Source organism: Haemaphysalis longicornis, unplaced genomic scaffold (genome assembly GCF_048455015.1).
Source record: "Haemaphysalis longicornis isolate Haplotype H1 unplaced genomic scaffold, Haemaphysalis longicornis Haplotype H1 scaffold_10, whole genome shotgun sequence".
NCBI classification, from domain to species: domain Eukaryota; kingdom Metazoa; phylum Arthropoda; class Arachnida; order Ixodida; family Ixodidae; genus Haemaphysalis; species Haemaphysalis longicornis.
The window spans coordinates 54,976,826-54,992,907 of record NW_027526204.1 but is presented as its reverse complement, the minus strand read 5'-3'; positions in this window follow the sequence as shown (position 1 = coordinate 54,992,907).

The window sequence follows — 16,082 nt, the reverse complement described above, 5'->3', positions numbered from 1 at the left end:
TAAGCTCACTCGTCCGCTGCAATTGTTTAGCCGAGTACACACGGCGGGTTTTAAGCTAAACGATAAAACAGCATTTGCAGTGTATGAGCATGGTTGGCTCTGGAATGTATAGGTGGTACAGGAATTTTGTAGTTTTCGTTAGAGACTCGAGAAATGGAAATTATGTTGGGAAGCTCCTTGGTCCACCAGAGAACGATGCATTGGGCAGTTGTACAGAGCCAGCAGCACCTTCGCGCGTGGTGCGATGCTTTTGTTTCCCGGAGTCCACCAAGACAACATGTGTAATGGCATGGCCCCGCATACATAAATGCTACAGACTGCCGTTTTTCAGCGTGAAACAGACAGTAATGGCATATTTACAGTATTGCCTCGGTTGTCAGCGACCGTGATGTTCACCTTTCAGGCAACGACATGATAGATTTCCTAAAAAATTGCGAAGTTTTTTACAGTGATAATTCCTCGGTCATATTGGTTATTACGCAATGCTGACGAGTGCTCAAAATTACCTTCATTCGATGTTCTAGAATGTACACGTAACAGTTGCGGATCCAGGCAGAAAGAATCACATTAGCGCGCACCCGTATGAAGGGGTGGGAGCGGGGGCGGGGGAAGGGGAGGGCGGCGGAGGTGTGCTGGTGCTATTGATAGGACTGTGGTCTGTAGACTGTTTGTTTAATTACGAAGTTCTGTTGTCATGGCAGACCGGCTGAACATTGAAAGAGCGACACGTCTACGCACACAGAACTTCGACGGCCAGGAAGCGCTAACGGAAAATTCTACCACAACGGCACGTACGTTTCTGCGCCACGATTACGAATGTCCATCACTGGTGCACGATGCATGATGATTTTAAAGTTGGGTGCAGCAGTGGATGCACGCGTTGGTATGAAAGGCGGTGACAAAAGTCTCGATAACGGGCACGCCATGCGACAGCGGCTACTTCACATGGAGATGCGTCCCTGCAAAAGCAAACTACTAAAACTGCAGCGAGAACTAATATATTTTTAACTCTTCATGTACCGATAATAATGCTGTCCCGATACACTCTGAGTATCCCTCCCCAAGATTGTGCATAATAAAAAATTTAGTCGTTTATACGAGTTGAATTTAGCTTTTCGTTCATTGAAAGTCGCCTATCCGCTTCACCATGGGCACTTCTTTCAACGACCAATTCAAACGCAAATATTGCATTCGAAATAAAACAAGACACACAGTTTTATCTCACAGAAACAAAGGTACTGTAACATCGTGTAAATTTAGGAAGTGATCAATTCATCTACACCGCACAGCTTAAGGCACAGCAGCCTCCATCGTCAAAGACATCAGTGATCATGCAAGGAAAAATCAATGGAAGAAAATGACTTACAATTTGAGGCCTCTTTTGAGTGTCGGTACTTGGAACATGAGCTTCGCAAAAGCATGGGCGCTTCTGTCTTTGCAGCATATTGCTGTTGTTGTGTCTCAATTAAGCCCTTCAATATACACTGCTCCAGGCAGCGGCCGCCCAGGTAAAAAGCGGCCGTGGACGCAATGGAGGGGCTTTAGTTGTAATCGAGGTTGAAGATGGCCATCGGTTTTTTGTTACTGCCTCAACTACCGTCTGCCTGTGGCAGGGCTAGTGACCGCCGTGCCCTCACGTTTAGGAGAAAGTCTGGAACTGGATCGGTGAGCCTCAGCGCGCCATTTTTGTTGACCCGCTGTTCTCCAGTTTCCTAGGTTAGGGAAAAATGCCGCCGAACAAATCTGCCTAATCGCGGAGGGGAAAATGACTGTCGTTCTTCTTCGGTGGGAATCAGCGTGAATAAAACGAACACAAAAGGAAGAGGGAGTAACACGACACAGCAGTGTGTCGTGTTACTCCCTCTTCCTTTTGTGTTCGTTTTATTCAAGCTGATTCCCACCGAAGATGTACCAACTAGCACAGACCAGAGCCATTCTGAAAATGACTGTCGCAACACCGCTTTCAGAAGGGGACACGAAGTGCGCGCAATCTGAGACCACACCAACACCACCCTCGCGGGCTCGACAGAAACGTTAAAAAGGAAGAATGAAGTGGTGATGCGCGGAAGAGGGGCATACATTGCTGTGCGCCCTGCCCTCACTCACAAAGGCCCTTTGCCCACGCACGACATTCATGCAGGTAAACCCCACATTTCGCCCAATACGCGCGGCCCCTGCATCGCATTCTTCAATTACCTTGCAGGAGTCTTGAATGTCTGCCCACAGCTGCTCGGTCTCCCCCTTTTTAGGAGATGGAGCGGCCGTGGTCTGCCACCACCGCTTGGATGTTGTTCTGCTTAACATACAATAATCGTCTGTTCCCTGCTAGCTCCCTTGAGGCCCTTCATGGTTCTCACCCGTCAATAGCCGGCGGTCCCTCTTCTTTTCCGTCGCGAGTTAGTGAGGACCACTCCTTGCTTCCTCGTCCATACCGTGACAAGTCAATCTCTCTGCTGAGAACAACTCAGCCGGCCAATTATTTTTTATGTGGTGACATGTCACGCACAAAGGGACACGACGCTCCCGCGCGCTGAGCTTACAAGGAGCCATCGGTTTTGGGGCTGCACCCCTCCGCAATTATCCTGACTCAGGTGCTTCGTTTTGTGTAAGCAAGAATGCGTAGGGCAGGAATTTAGTCATGCATGTTTGTAATAGTGGCGCTTGCGAAAAATATGCGCCTTTGTTCACAAGCGAGTACCAGGCAAAACAGGCAACACGGCGCCGGCCCAAAAAATTTCGGGGGGGGGGGGTGGGGGGGGGGGCGGCGCGGAGGGTGCTGAATCCTGGTCAGGCCCCCCTGGCTACGCCACTGAGGAGGGTGGGTGCAGTGAAAATTTTGTGGGAGAGGGGTTGAACCCCCCAAACCCCCCATCTGGCTACGCCACTGAACCTTACCGTATGTGTGTGATCATCTACGCAGCGCACGCAAGAAATGGTTGTACATATTTCGCGTTAGCAACGACTTTTACCAGACCAAAACCCACGTCAGTATTTCATTTAAAGCTTACATGGCATAGCCATATGTTTGAATCTATTGCATTCTGCTCAGTGCAGTTTTTGTTGGGGGGTGGGATCAGGAAGGCGGAAGACTTTAGGTAACACAGCATTAGATAACACAATCAATCAATCACTCAATCAATCAATCAATCAATCAATCAATCAATCAATCAATCAATCAGTCGTTCCAGGTGTGGTGTTTGGATAAAATGTTCGTGCAGAGTTAAAAGGACCCTGCAACACTTTTTTCCAACTTCTGCTGTTCAGAAAACTTAAAAACTTCTTAAATATTTTTCTCTCTTACCCGCCGCAGTGGCTTAGTGGCTAAGGCGTTGCGCTGCTGAACACGAGGTCGCGGCCGGGTTCCATTCTCGGCCGCGGCGGCCGCTTTTCTGATGGAGGCGACGAGCAAAAACGCCCCTGTGTACGAGATTTCGGCGCACGTTAAAAATCCCCACGTAGTCAAAATTATTCCGGAGCCCTCCACTACGGCGCGCCTCATCGCCTGCGTTGCATTGACGCGTAAAACCCTACATTCAATCAATTATTTTTCTCTTTGTCGGTCTTGGCGTGCTTCTGCCACTGGAACTACGTCATTGCAGCGGTGCAGCAGCTATTGGCCGGGTTTTTGCTTCAGTTGAATCAATGAATGCATTCGATGACCACTTTAAAAAGAATGCCAGAAAAGCAAATCTGAAACGGAATGAGCATTTGCTGCGACGAGCAACTCACGCAGTCGCGCTCTATGCTGGCGGAAGGAAAGAGTGAAAGCGTGTCTGGCATTGTTGAAGAGTCCTTTTAATATGTGTTTTTTTTTTTATTTTCGCAAGGCATTGATGACTACCACGTGTGCGCAAGCAGGACGAAGCAATGGCCCGAAAGGTGAAACTAACGAGCACGTTCTAGACCCACAGTCCGTAAGTGTACCCTTCAGTGAGGATTGTTTATGAAAGGACGAGCATTGTTTATTTCTTTCTCACTTGTGGTTTTGAGACGTTTAATATTTAGCAAACCTAATCGATGTTTTGCTGACTATTTGAATATTTTTAGTTAGTAGCCCCTGGTGATATCGTATTTCCGTCGCCTTTTTTTGGTCCGCTGAAGACATCAGGTTTGTGGTACGCATTTACCGCTTTACTCCCCAATTAATTAAAAGATTACGGCCTGCAGAGACAGCAGGCATGATATAAATCTTAATGATGTCCGCGAAGGGGCGGGGAAAATGTTTATATACGCTGCAATACAAGCCCATTTGGACTGATTTCTAATCGTTTGGTTATATATCCCGCACACCTTTGTACTACATCAGCACGTAATTTTATGGGCGGTGTTTCGACAGTTTTTTAAGCAATCCTGACAACACTGTACTCAGCCGTGATTTACAGTCGTTGTTTATTGCCCATGTCATAGCGCAAGATATGAGAGGAGCGTTGACTGTGGCCCAGAAAAACCGTTTGCTTGTTCTGGTAATGTCCCCGCTGCTCCGGAAGCCCAGCTTTCACTTCACTCTCTCCCTGTTTCCCACCCACTCTTGTCGTTGTGCCTGTGTACGTTTCTTTCCCCTTGTTTACGCTCTCCAGTGACGTGTTTCTTTTCCTCTCGACAATTATTAAACCACTTAAACTGTGCTTGCACTCATGATACATGCGTAAGCGCACCGGAATCTAAATAATTAGCAGTGGCTTAGCTCGGCTATGCCATGATATCCGTAGCGTGAGCTAAGGTTCAGCAATCCAATACAATCCAATCCAGTCCAGCCCAGTCCAGTCCAGTCCAGTCCATTCCAGTCCATTCCAGTTCATTCCAGTCTAGTCCAGTCTAATCCAATACAGTCCAGTCCAGTCCAGTCCAGTCCGGTCCAGTCCATTCTAGTCACTGCTCCTAGCGCATGCGCAGCACGGCTCTCCTGGAGCCACGCGAAACGGCTCTCAAGCGGCTCCGGCGCAGCGTCAGACTTGGCTACTGCGCAACGGAGGCGCAAAGCTGGGCACGCACCGGCACCAGTGCGTCTTCCGCGGCTATGACGTCACTCTTCTGGAATGCGCAAACCGGCGCATGCGCAGACCCAATTCTCTACACGCCTGTACTCCAATTGGATTGCATTTCTAATCCAATCCGATTTAATCCAATTAAATGCAATCCAATGCTCCTCGCGCTTGCGCAGCATGGTATTTCAGGGTCCACGCGAAGCTGCTCGACCTCGGGCAGTGTAGCTTACGCTCAATAATCGGTGCGCGCCCCAATATGCGGCGCGGTAATCACACACAGACACATACGTGACGATGGCCTATTCCCTGCATGAGGGTGTTTAGTCAGGCTGTAGTAGGCCCTCTTAGGTGCCACTTGCTAAGCTTTTTCCGCTGATGAAATTGCCTTTACACCTGGTGAGATGCCTTCGATGATGGGTCCACTACGAGGGCGCTATGAGGTCTAGGCCAGTAAAAAAAGAAAAAAGTCGAGGTTAGGAGACGTTATTACTGCTTCAAAAAAACAAAAAGAGTGCGAAGGATGAGGACAAAGACGCACACGTAGACTGGACCAGCACTCGTCCAGTGTACTTGTGTTTCTTTTTTCACGTCCTTTGCGCTCTTTTAGGTGCGGAGTACCTTAGGACCGCACAATGTCCGTCCGCACACCACCATCATGCGAAAATCAAGCGAAATTCGATTTGAGCCGTGAGTTGCAGTTTCAATTAGGGAATAATCAAGGTGCAACTCACGGCTCAAATCGAACGATGGTCGGGGCGCAAATCGGATGTGATTTCCAGTCCCCGTACTCCGCACCCTCGCCATCCTGCACGGAGCGGAAATGCTGCCATTTAACTTTTAATTTTTTGAAGTTCTGAACCAACTCACCCAACAACGCATTTTAGTATGTTATCACTGGATGCTATCATAGCAACCTTAGTAGCCATTTTTTTTTCGGCTGAATTACGGTAACATTATCGAGCCTTTTGTAGGCGAACTTTCATCTGGCAATATTACGTTGTTATTGCACTGGGGTAATATTAGCTAATCCCTGATATTCTTTAAGTAAAAAAGCAATATATCTGTACATTTGTAGAAATCCACACCTGTCGCTATCCTAATATGGCTACCATCGACAAAAGTCACACACTTTTATCTGGATGCCTTACATAGCACCTGAGGAATCAGCTGAGGAGTCGCATGCGTTTTAAGGCTGGAGAGGGAGCTGTAGGGGGCAAGTGATGTGCCGAAAATGCGTGGAACATATTGACGCTGTGGAGAGCAATGATATGGAAAACTTCCTCGAAGCGTCGACCTTTGTGTCCCTGCTGGTGTTGTTTTGGAGCAAATTACAACTATAGTTGATGACAGGGTAAGAGTGCAGCTCTGCCCACAAGCGTTGTTTGGCCGCTAGCTGACTCTCCGCGGTTAGAAAAAATAGTTCGTTATATTGCAGCTGTTTATACCCATGATTACTAATATGAGCGGCTGACAGTATAACCATCTGATTATGATGTCGTTTATGTATGTTTCATTCCGAAGAATGAATGATTTTCACAGGAAAAAGAAAAAGTCATCCTCATTGAAAACTGGCTCAGGAGAAAAAATTACTCACTAAAATAAAGGTTATTCTTGATAGAAACTATTCCCGGTGTATTTTATGCTTAAATCAACGCTATCTGTGATTGTTTTACTGTTAGACAACAGAAATAAACATATAAACAACGCGCACACGATTTTTTGGGTCTGAATAGTTCGAATTTCGACCGCTGCACGTCGCTTAGCCGTCGTCTGCTTGGAGAAACATAGGGCCCTATTCTCGACTGCAGAAATTGCCGGCAATTCGCCCATGTTTTTTTGCGTAAACACGACGTAAGCAATCAGTGACGTGCTGCACCTATAGCTATGACGACATGCAGTGTAATTTGATGAGTCACTCATAAAGATCGCAACCAAGGTATCAAATATGTGCAAGAAAGATGTGAAAACACTTGGCATGTACTACAAAAACTAAGACGGTAGCTGAGGCTGACAAGAAAAACACATTTCTTGAGGTCAGATTTGGCGTCAACACCACAAAGCGATCGAGTAACGTTGATCCAAAAGCGAGCAAAAGGCGGATGTCGAGCTAAAGAAAATCACACCATTTTTTTACCGTATCTATTTATTTATTTCAATCGCTTTTCGTAACATAGCTGGGCTCTCTGCTTCAATGCAAGCTTTGTTGCGTTATCACCTTCCCTGCCGCCACCGCCGCCACGCCATCGTCTGCTGCTATGTTACAAGTTTATGGCGTGATCACAGAAAAAGACGGCCGCGACCATCGCTTCTATGACACATAAGAGCAGCGAAGCGCTATACCTGATAACCGCGGAGCGCACCACTGTTGTCGATTCACTCATTCGTCAAGCTCGACTTCAATCAGCGCTGTAATGAACCAAATAGTCACTTTTCTTTGTTATTTTTCTCTTGAGTTCGATCATGTGACCCAACATCTTACTAGGACGAGTATGGACAAATGCCATGCATTGGGTTCTCTTTGTCATGGAGAGGCTTGTACTGCCCTCTTATGTTGCGGTTATGCCAAACAAATAATTTTTATTTTATTGCCAAAGATAAAAGCAAAATACTGCATGTTATTTGTATGCTCCATGATCGCTGACTTGGAAGCAGTTGAAACTATAATTTGTTTCGGTAGGAAACATGCTTTAAACAACGCGTATGCGAAACTGCGCCTGCTGCAAATTGCCGCACATTTCGCGGCGCCGTAAGCCGGGGCAATTTTTTGCCCTATTTTGCTTGTATTTTGCGACAAAAACAGCCGCCATTTTCAAGCTGTTACGTAGCATTACGTCACTTTTACGCAGACTGAAGTTGCAATGCATGACGTAATCGTTCCCGCCAACTGTTTAAATTAAGTCACGCCTTCTCAGCCAATCACAGAGGGGGTGTGTATTACAAGCAGTATTGTTGATGAATAGCGAAGACAAGCTTACGTTGTCATGTCCGCTGCATTTAGTCTGGTTTTTCATTGCCGGCCAAGAATTATGCGCGTTTAGTAACGAGAAATAAGGTAAACTTAACAACTGGTAACCGTAAACGACATGAAACGTCAAAATGACGACAGCACACACAACCGCTTTGTCAACAGGAAGCACGTGACCAAAATTAAAAGCCAATCAGAAAAGACTTACGGCAAATTGCCAAAATTGCCGGCAATTTGTGCAGTCGAGAATAGGGCCCATAATCAACATAATCATCATCATCATAATCATCACCAGCCTATCTACGCCCACTGCAGGGCAAAGGCCTCTCCCATTATTCTCCAATTGCCTCGGTTCTGTGCCAACTGTGACCAATTTATCCCCGCAAACTTCTTGATCTCATCTGCCCATCTAACTTTCTGCCTCCCCCTGCAACGCTTGCCTTCTCTAGGGATCCACTCTATTGCCCTTAATGAACAGCGGTTATCTTGCCTTCGCATTACATGCCCTGGCCACGTCCATTTCTTTTTCTTAATCTCTACTAATATGTCTTTAACACCAGGCGCCTTGTCTGTGTCTAAGTGTTTCTTCTGGTCCCCGTTGTTTAGCGCCTCAAATTTTTCAGTATGTTCAACCAACTAGCCCTGATCAAGCTTTTGTTACTTTAACACCAGTTTGCTCCCTGACCCACTCCGCTCTCTTCTTGTCCCTTAATGTTACACCTATCATTTTCCGCTCCATTGCCCGCTGAGTCGTTCTCAATTTAAGTTGAACCCTCTTAGTGAGCCTCCAAGTTTCTGCCCCGTAGGTGAGTACCGGTAAGATGCAGCTGTCATACACTTTCTTCTTCAGCGACAATGGTAGGCTTCTATTCATTATCTGAGAATGTCTGCCGTATGCACCCAACCCCATTCTGATCCTTGTAATTATCTCTGCCTCATGGTTGGGATCTGGGGTCACAACTTGGCCCAAGTAGATATATTCGCTTACCACTTCCACTGCCTCGCCACCTATCTCAAATTGCTGTGCTGTCCCGAGGTTATTGATCATTACGAGGTTGTTAATCAATAAGCGTAAGACAGCTGACATACGGAAGTATAATATGGAGAGGATCGAATACGCTGTAAAGAACGGAGGTAGCCTGAAAGCAGTGAAGAGACGTCTTGGCGTGGGGAAAAATCAGATGTATGCACTTTAGGATAAGCAAGGCAATGTCATCACAAATAGGGATAAAATAGTCACAGTGGCTGAGGAGTTCTATAGAGATCTGTACAGTAGCCGGGACATACAGGATAATGCCGAACGAGACAGTAGTTCAGAGGAGATAGACATCCCACCAGTAACGACCGAAGAAGTAAGGAAGGCTTTGAAAGAAATGAAAGGGGGCAAAGCACCTGGTGAGGATCATAGAACAGCAGACCTCTTGAAGGATGGCGGAGAAATTGTACTTGAAAAACTGGCAAACCTGTATACGCAATGCATAATGACCGCAATGGTACCGGAATCTTGGAAGAACGCGAACATCATCCTAATTCATAAGAAAGGCGACATGAAGGACTTGAAAAATTACAGGCCGATCAGCTTACGGTCAGTCGTCTACAAGGTATTTACCAAGGTAATCGCCAACCGAATCTCTGCAACCTTAGATTTCAGTCAACCTAAAGAACAAGCAGGGTTTTGTAAAGGTTATTCAACAATGGACCATATTCACACGATCAATCAGGTAATAGAGAAGTGTGCTGAGTATACTGAACCCCTATAGATAGCCTTCATAAATTATGTGAAAGCATTTGACTCGGTCGAAACCCTAGCAGTCATTCAGGCATTACGGAACCAGGGGGTAGATGAGCATTATGTAAGAATACTAGAGGACATCTACAATGGGTCTACAGCTGCCATCATCCTCCATAGGGAGAGCAGTAAAATACCCATAAGGAAGGGTGTCAGACAAGGAGACACAATCTCTCCAATGTTATTCACAGCATGCTTACAAGAAGTATTCAGAACGTTGGATTGGGAACAGGTGGGAGTAAGGGTTAATGGAGAATACCTCAGTAACCTCAGATTTTCTGATGACGTTGCCTTGCTAAGTATCTGATGGAGGCGAAAAGCAAAAACGCCCGTGTGTACGAGATTTCGGCGCACGATAAAGATCCCCAGGTGGTCAAAATTAATCCGGAGCCCTCCACTACGGCGCGCCTCATCGCCTGCGTTGCGTCGGCGCGTTAAACCCCTCAATCAATCAATCAATGCCTTGCTAAGTAACTCGGGGGACGAATTGCAAAGCATGCTTTCCGCACTGGGCGAACAGAGTAGAACCGTGGGCCTGAAAATTAATCAACATAATGGTCGTCGTTATATTTTGTCGGGCTCGTCGCACTTCGACTATTTCTTCACTTGGCGTGTGCAGTCATTGTCACGAAATGTAGTCGGTACAATATCTTTCACAGCCATCATCACCGCTAAATCATGCGTCGTAAACGCAGGGTGGAAGAAAGGGACGGTTCGTCGCCGCAATGCCTGGATGCAGTGCACGGATTGTGTAAGCTCAGGGTGAAAAGGAAACCAGCGGCGAAAATTCATCTGTGTCTTTCAGAAATCGGCCGCGATATCAACGGGCCACGCATTGTTCTATGCGACTGTTTAGAACGTAGTGACGCACTGCAAACACCTATCGCGGCGACGCACGCAACCGTGGAGGTCGCGATGCCGCATAAGGTGTCCTGCCTTGCGAAATCAGCTGTAGGTGCGAAGAAACAAGCGTTATTTTATTCCGCTTAAACGAAACGACAACACCGTATGGCGCGAGCAGAGAACTGCGGGATGTGAAACGTTACAAGACTAAGCATTTCTACTTCACGAGACACGCGAGTGGCAAGACGCTCTACGTCAGTTGGTTAGATTGACAGTATACAGTGTCATGCTTTCAATCCAGGCGACCATTTCCGAGGTGTTTCCCGGTGATGCAATAAAAGAGCTGCCGGCGTTCCTTTAGTGTCATATCACCACCGCGCAGTTTACAATGGAATGATAACGCAGGGAACCCCAACTGACGGTGAAAATTGATAGAAAAACACCCTTGAGCACTAGCAGCCGCCTAAAAAATTACTGTTGCGAGCTTTTATGAAAAAAAAACGAATAGTTACCTACAAATGCATCCGCCCAAAGTTCATTTCCAAGTTGTGCTACATTCAACTTTTATTGGCTTTACACTGATGTGCAGCAGCCTACCGTGAAGATATTTGTATTGTTGATGAGGCTTGTGAAATAGCATACACGAAGAAAATATTTGGTTGAACATGTAGTTGCTTTGCAGCCATGTCATGTCAAGCTTTTGTGGAAGCATTTTAATTTCTGATAATCTTCCCGAAGCCAATAATCTTCACCTATGTACACCAAACAGTGATGTCGAACACTGACTGCCCCATACGAAACTTGAACGAACAGCTATACAAGTGCACTCAATGCTTACTGCACCTATTTAGACAACCACACTCAACAGGCCGAATGATATGAGTATGAACGTGAGATCTAAGTGAATTATTTAAAAATGTGCCGACATCTCCATGCAAGCATTTCCATTTTATCCACTTCTGCAACCAATCAGAGCACCAAACTGGAACAGGGAGAAGAAATATTTAATTCTCACTGCCCCCTGTCAAGGTGTCATGGGCTACTGCACAAGCATTTTCTATTCTTACCACACTTTCCGGCCAGAAGCAGCAAATTGGCACCCTGAAAGCCTGACATTGGATCCATTTTGATTTGCTGCACCAGTGTTTTCAATGCCTAATGCAGCTTTAAAACCAAAAGCAACAGTGTGTACGTCAAAAGCAGTGACTTCAAAGCGTGAAGGTGTGGCATGAATTCATTCTAACGTACTACATAAGCATCATTAACTCTCACCACAACTTCATGGCCAGAAACTACAATGTGTGTGCGAAAGAATCAGCGATTTCATAGCCTGAAAGTGTAGCATGAATTTATTCTAACGTACTATGTAAGTGTCTTCAACCCTCACCACAACTTCATGGCTAGAAGCTACAATGTGTGCATAAAAAGCAGCGACATCACAGCTTGAAGGCCTGGCATAAACACATTGCAACGTATTTTATTAGAACTTTCCCTTCTTACCATAGCTTTCTAGTCAGAAGGAACAGTTCAACCTTGCAAAGGAGTTACGTAGCATCTTGAAGAAGTGAAGTAAAATCGTTGTGACCTGCTGAGTAAGTTTTTCCAATTTTTACTGCGTCTGAACCAGCTGGAAGCAACAGTGCGCACAGAAAGCAGCGACATGACACTCTGGAGGCCTGAAGTTGAATCATTTTGATATGCCGCATCACTGCTTTCTATTATTCTTGCAGCTGTATAACCAGAATCAACAGTGCATGCTTGAAAAGTATGAACATAGCATTCTGAAGGGGTGACATACCTCATTTCTACCTGATACACAAGTGTTAGCAATTATTACTGCAGCTCTTCAACCTCAACCACCTTCAGTCACTGTTTGAAGGCTCTCCACAGTTGCTGGAACAATAAAAACATCTAAAAGTGGGAAGCGGTGTTGAATCTAAATTAAAGTATGCTCCATGATAAGACGCTCAAACACGTCCTCCACTCTGTATAATAACAGTCTATCATGACAGAGACACTGGAAATCCGAATGTCTGCCAATACACTGTAACCCCTTTGTTGAAACTTAAACTGCACAAGCACCAAAATGCAATCATTAAACTACAGCCATCACTATGAAACACAGCTGCAATAGACAAATCTTTATACCTCATAAAGCCCATCACACAAACTGCATGAAAATAAAGGGAAGATAAACTATTGGTTCATTCCTACTAACGCACTCAGCTATTTCAAAACAACTTTAACAGCTCACGACACTTATGAGAAATTCCACACTGCACACGAAATACGCAGCCTCAGTACATGCATAGTCAGTTTCTCTGATGCCACTTAGTGTAGCGATGGGAACATACGCACCATAAGCTTAGCAGGCATAATAAAAAGCTGCGCGAGTGTGTATTTTTGGCAATGTATAAAAAACTACGTGGTCATGTTGCGGGGCCACACATTTCCGACTTCCTTCAACGACGTGGTTTAAAATCCACCAATCATGCAGTTTCGATGTTTATTTAGCCCTCTTATACGTTTCAAAAATGCTACTGATGATTACGACCAACCAATGACAGTCAAGAAACGAAACGCAACCACATTTGATTACCTCAACAATACTCGCACTCGTTCATACTTTTGTATGTTCGATAATGTTCCCATTGGCACAAACAGAACGCCATAGGCACCCGTCTCTCGCAGGAAGGCAGGTTCATACCGATTTTCTTAAAGCTACCCAACCCAGTCTCGGATAATTGTGCACGAACGTTTACTTCTTCGCGAGTATCTGCAATAATGGTTTAATCATACCTGTTTACGCCAGGGGGAAAAAACGCCACATTGCTGCTCCGTTCGTACCCCGGCAGGCTAAAGCAATGCGCGAATGGGCAAGGAAAGATACCTTACATTGTAAGATTTGGCAATCGTCTTAACGTATTCGGCTGTACGAGCGGCCGTATCCGGCCAAAAAACACGCCGCACACGTTTGCACGATCCGCGTAGGGCCGGACGGACACCACGTAGGCCTGCGTTCAACATCGGGCGCAGCCTACGCTCACAGCAACAAACGAAAACGCTTGCAACTTTTCACCGCTACTGCCGTAGACGAAAGCAAATCGCATTATTTCTTCACAAAGGTTGCGTTCCACCGACACAATTTCCACAATCACACCAGCAACAGATGTAGCTTCGACGCTTTGCCGTTCTCAGATCGAGTTCGTCGACGACATTCCGAGTACGTAAAACAGCCCACCAGTGCCGCCACGATTTCCTCACGTACGTACAAACCACGACGCGGCAAGACGCACACGGGACAGGTGACGATAAGCGGCTTCTTGATGCACTACAGCACATTCGTAACACAAATCGCCTACAGAGCTGTTGGCTCGCGGCAACCTCGTTGTCGCTCGACAGCGCAGCAGCGGTGGGGAAGCGAGCGCGGCCATATTGGAAGTAGTTCTCCTTTCAAACGTGCGTCGCAGGCGTCACACAAACGGCGAGACGCCATTGGTTGCGGATGAACACAAAATCCCTTTGATCTTAAAACGCCGCTGCAGAGTTAAGCTGTCACCAACTATAGTCTCAATTGGTGAAAGGAGGATGCTCAGTATAAATTAAAAGCAGCAGCGAAGAAATTGCTTTTCTCGCATTGAAAATCGGCACGGTCATTTGAAAATTACTGTTGGCCTCAAACGCACCTAGCGCACGTCATCATTTTTCAAACAGCAATCCATGTTTTAAGTGCGTTCTGAGCAAAGCGCTCTGCACTATGCATTAGTGTGGCATGTATTATGCATAGTGAAAGGCACACAGTCGCATGCCGTTCAAAAGGATGACATAAGAAACCATGCGGTAACTCGAAGCGACACAGTGGAAACGAGCAATTCTGTTGTGTTAGCGATGAGTTAGACCACCGCGCGACACGAGCACAGACAGGGAAATATTTCGGCATGTGAGCAAACTGGTTGAACCTTCATGCCTGTTTCGGAGCAGTTTCAGTTTTAGTTTGAGTGTTTTCCAGAAAAGTAGTACAGTAATAATACTATACAGACGAGGGTCCTAAAGTCACAGTAGATATAAACAGTTGGGAAATGGCGAAAAACTTGAGGGCACTTTTAGAATCGCTATTTCTCTGAAATAGTTGACTATTTTCGGCTTTCGGAATCCATGTTAAAGCACAACCGAATTCGTATTCACCAATTTATGAAAAGAAGTTCTATTCGTTGGACGCCGTGCGTTACATGTGTCTACGTGGTGTATACATTGTTTTCCGCCCTGGAAACCAATCTTTAACGTATCTTCGCTATAAGACTACTTCATTCTGTGAGCTACCGGATACACAGGACGTGGTCTCGAACAAGCGCGTGGATCCAGGCGCAGTATGCAAGCAACGGATGCAAAGCTGCGCCAAAGCCTGCACAAAGCAGGCGTCGCTGAAGAAGGCGACACATTCAGCTGTAATATACGTACCGCCGCCGCGGTCGGCTTTGAGGTCATTGGGCTTCATTCGTATGAAACTCTATCGTGAGAGCAACCGCCGGTGCGCGGGGAACGTTAGGTCATATTATGATGATGATGATTTCTATTGGTTTCCCTTTGTATCGGGGTGATGACATGTCATCTTACCAAAAAGGACTAATATACCTATGTTTTGCACTCTTGGTTTAACACTAGCATTGCTTAGAGCAGGCACAAAAAGCTTATAAGGCACAAAATACTTTTTTTTTCGGTTACATGTGGTAACTGTCCTAGGTAATATTCCCCTCTCTGCTTTTCGTCCACCATCATTCTAATCTTTTTTTTTCCCCTCTCGGCAGCCTTGAAATTAACTTCTTCTGTGATACCCTTAAAGGAGTACTGACAAGAAATTTCTCGCTTTAAGTTTTTATGCTGTAAAGAATACCTATTGGCCCAGTAATTACGAAAATCGAACCGAAAGCCGTCAGCCGCCAACACAGAATTAATTATAGCACGTTTATTGCAACCAATTTCAAATTTGGTCGCCGCGCGGGAAAATGGCCGTTCGAAGGCCAGCCTGCAAGCGGGCCAGCCTTACGTCATGGTCTCACCCGTGACGTCAGGGACGTTTTTCTTTCCTCCATGCGTTCGCCGCATCGTCTGCTACGACTGCACATGGTCCGCACTCGCCCGCGCAGTCGACATGCCGTCTGAATCGTCAGACTCGGATGAGTCACTGCCACCCAACAGACAGAACAACTTTATTTGGCCAGGCGATTAGGCCGGCGATGTCTTCGCCGTCGTCCGTTTTTAATATCACTGCGGCTCGAACCGGCGCAGACCGTGATAGCAACAGCTTGTCGCCACTCTTCTAATCAATCTGATCGCGAAAAAGAAGCTCCACATGCGAGAAAGTAGATAATAATAATAATAACAATAATTTATTCACTGTACATATGCAAATACATGATCCAGCCCGCATAAGCGTGTGGGGGTCGCTTGTGTGCGTGGCTGGGCAGCCCAGCGAATCACAGTTTGTGATTGAACATACTAA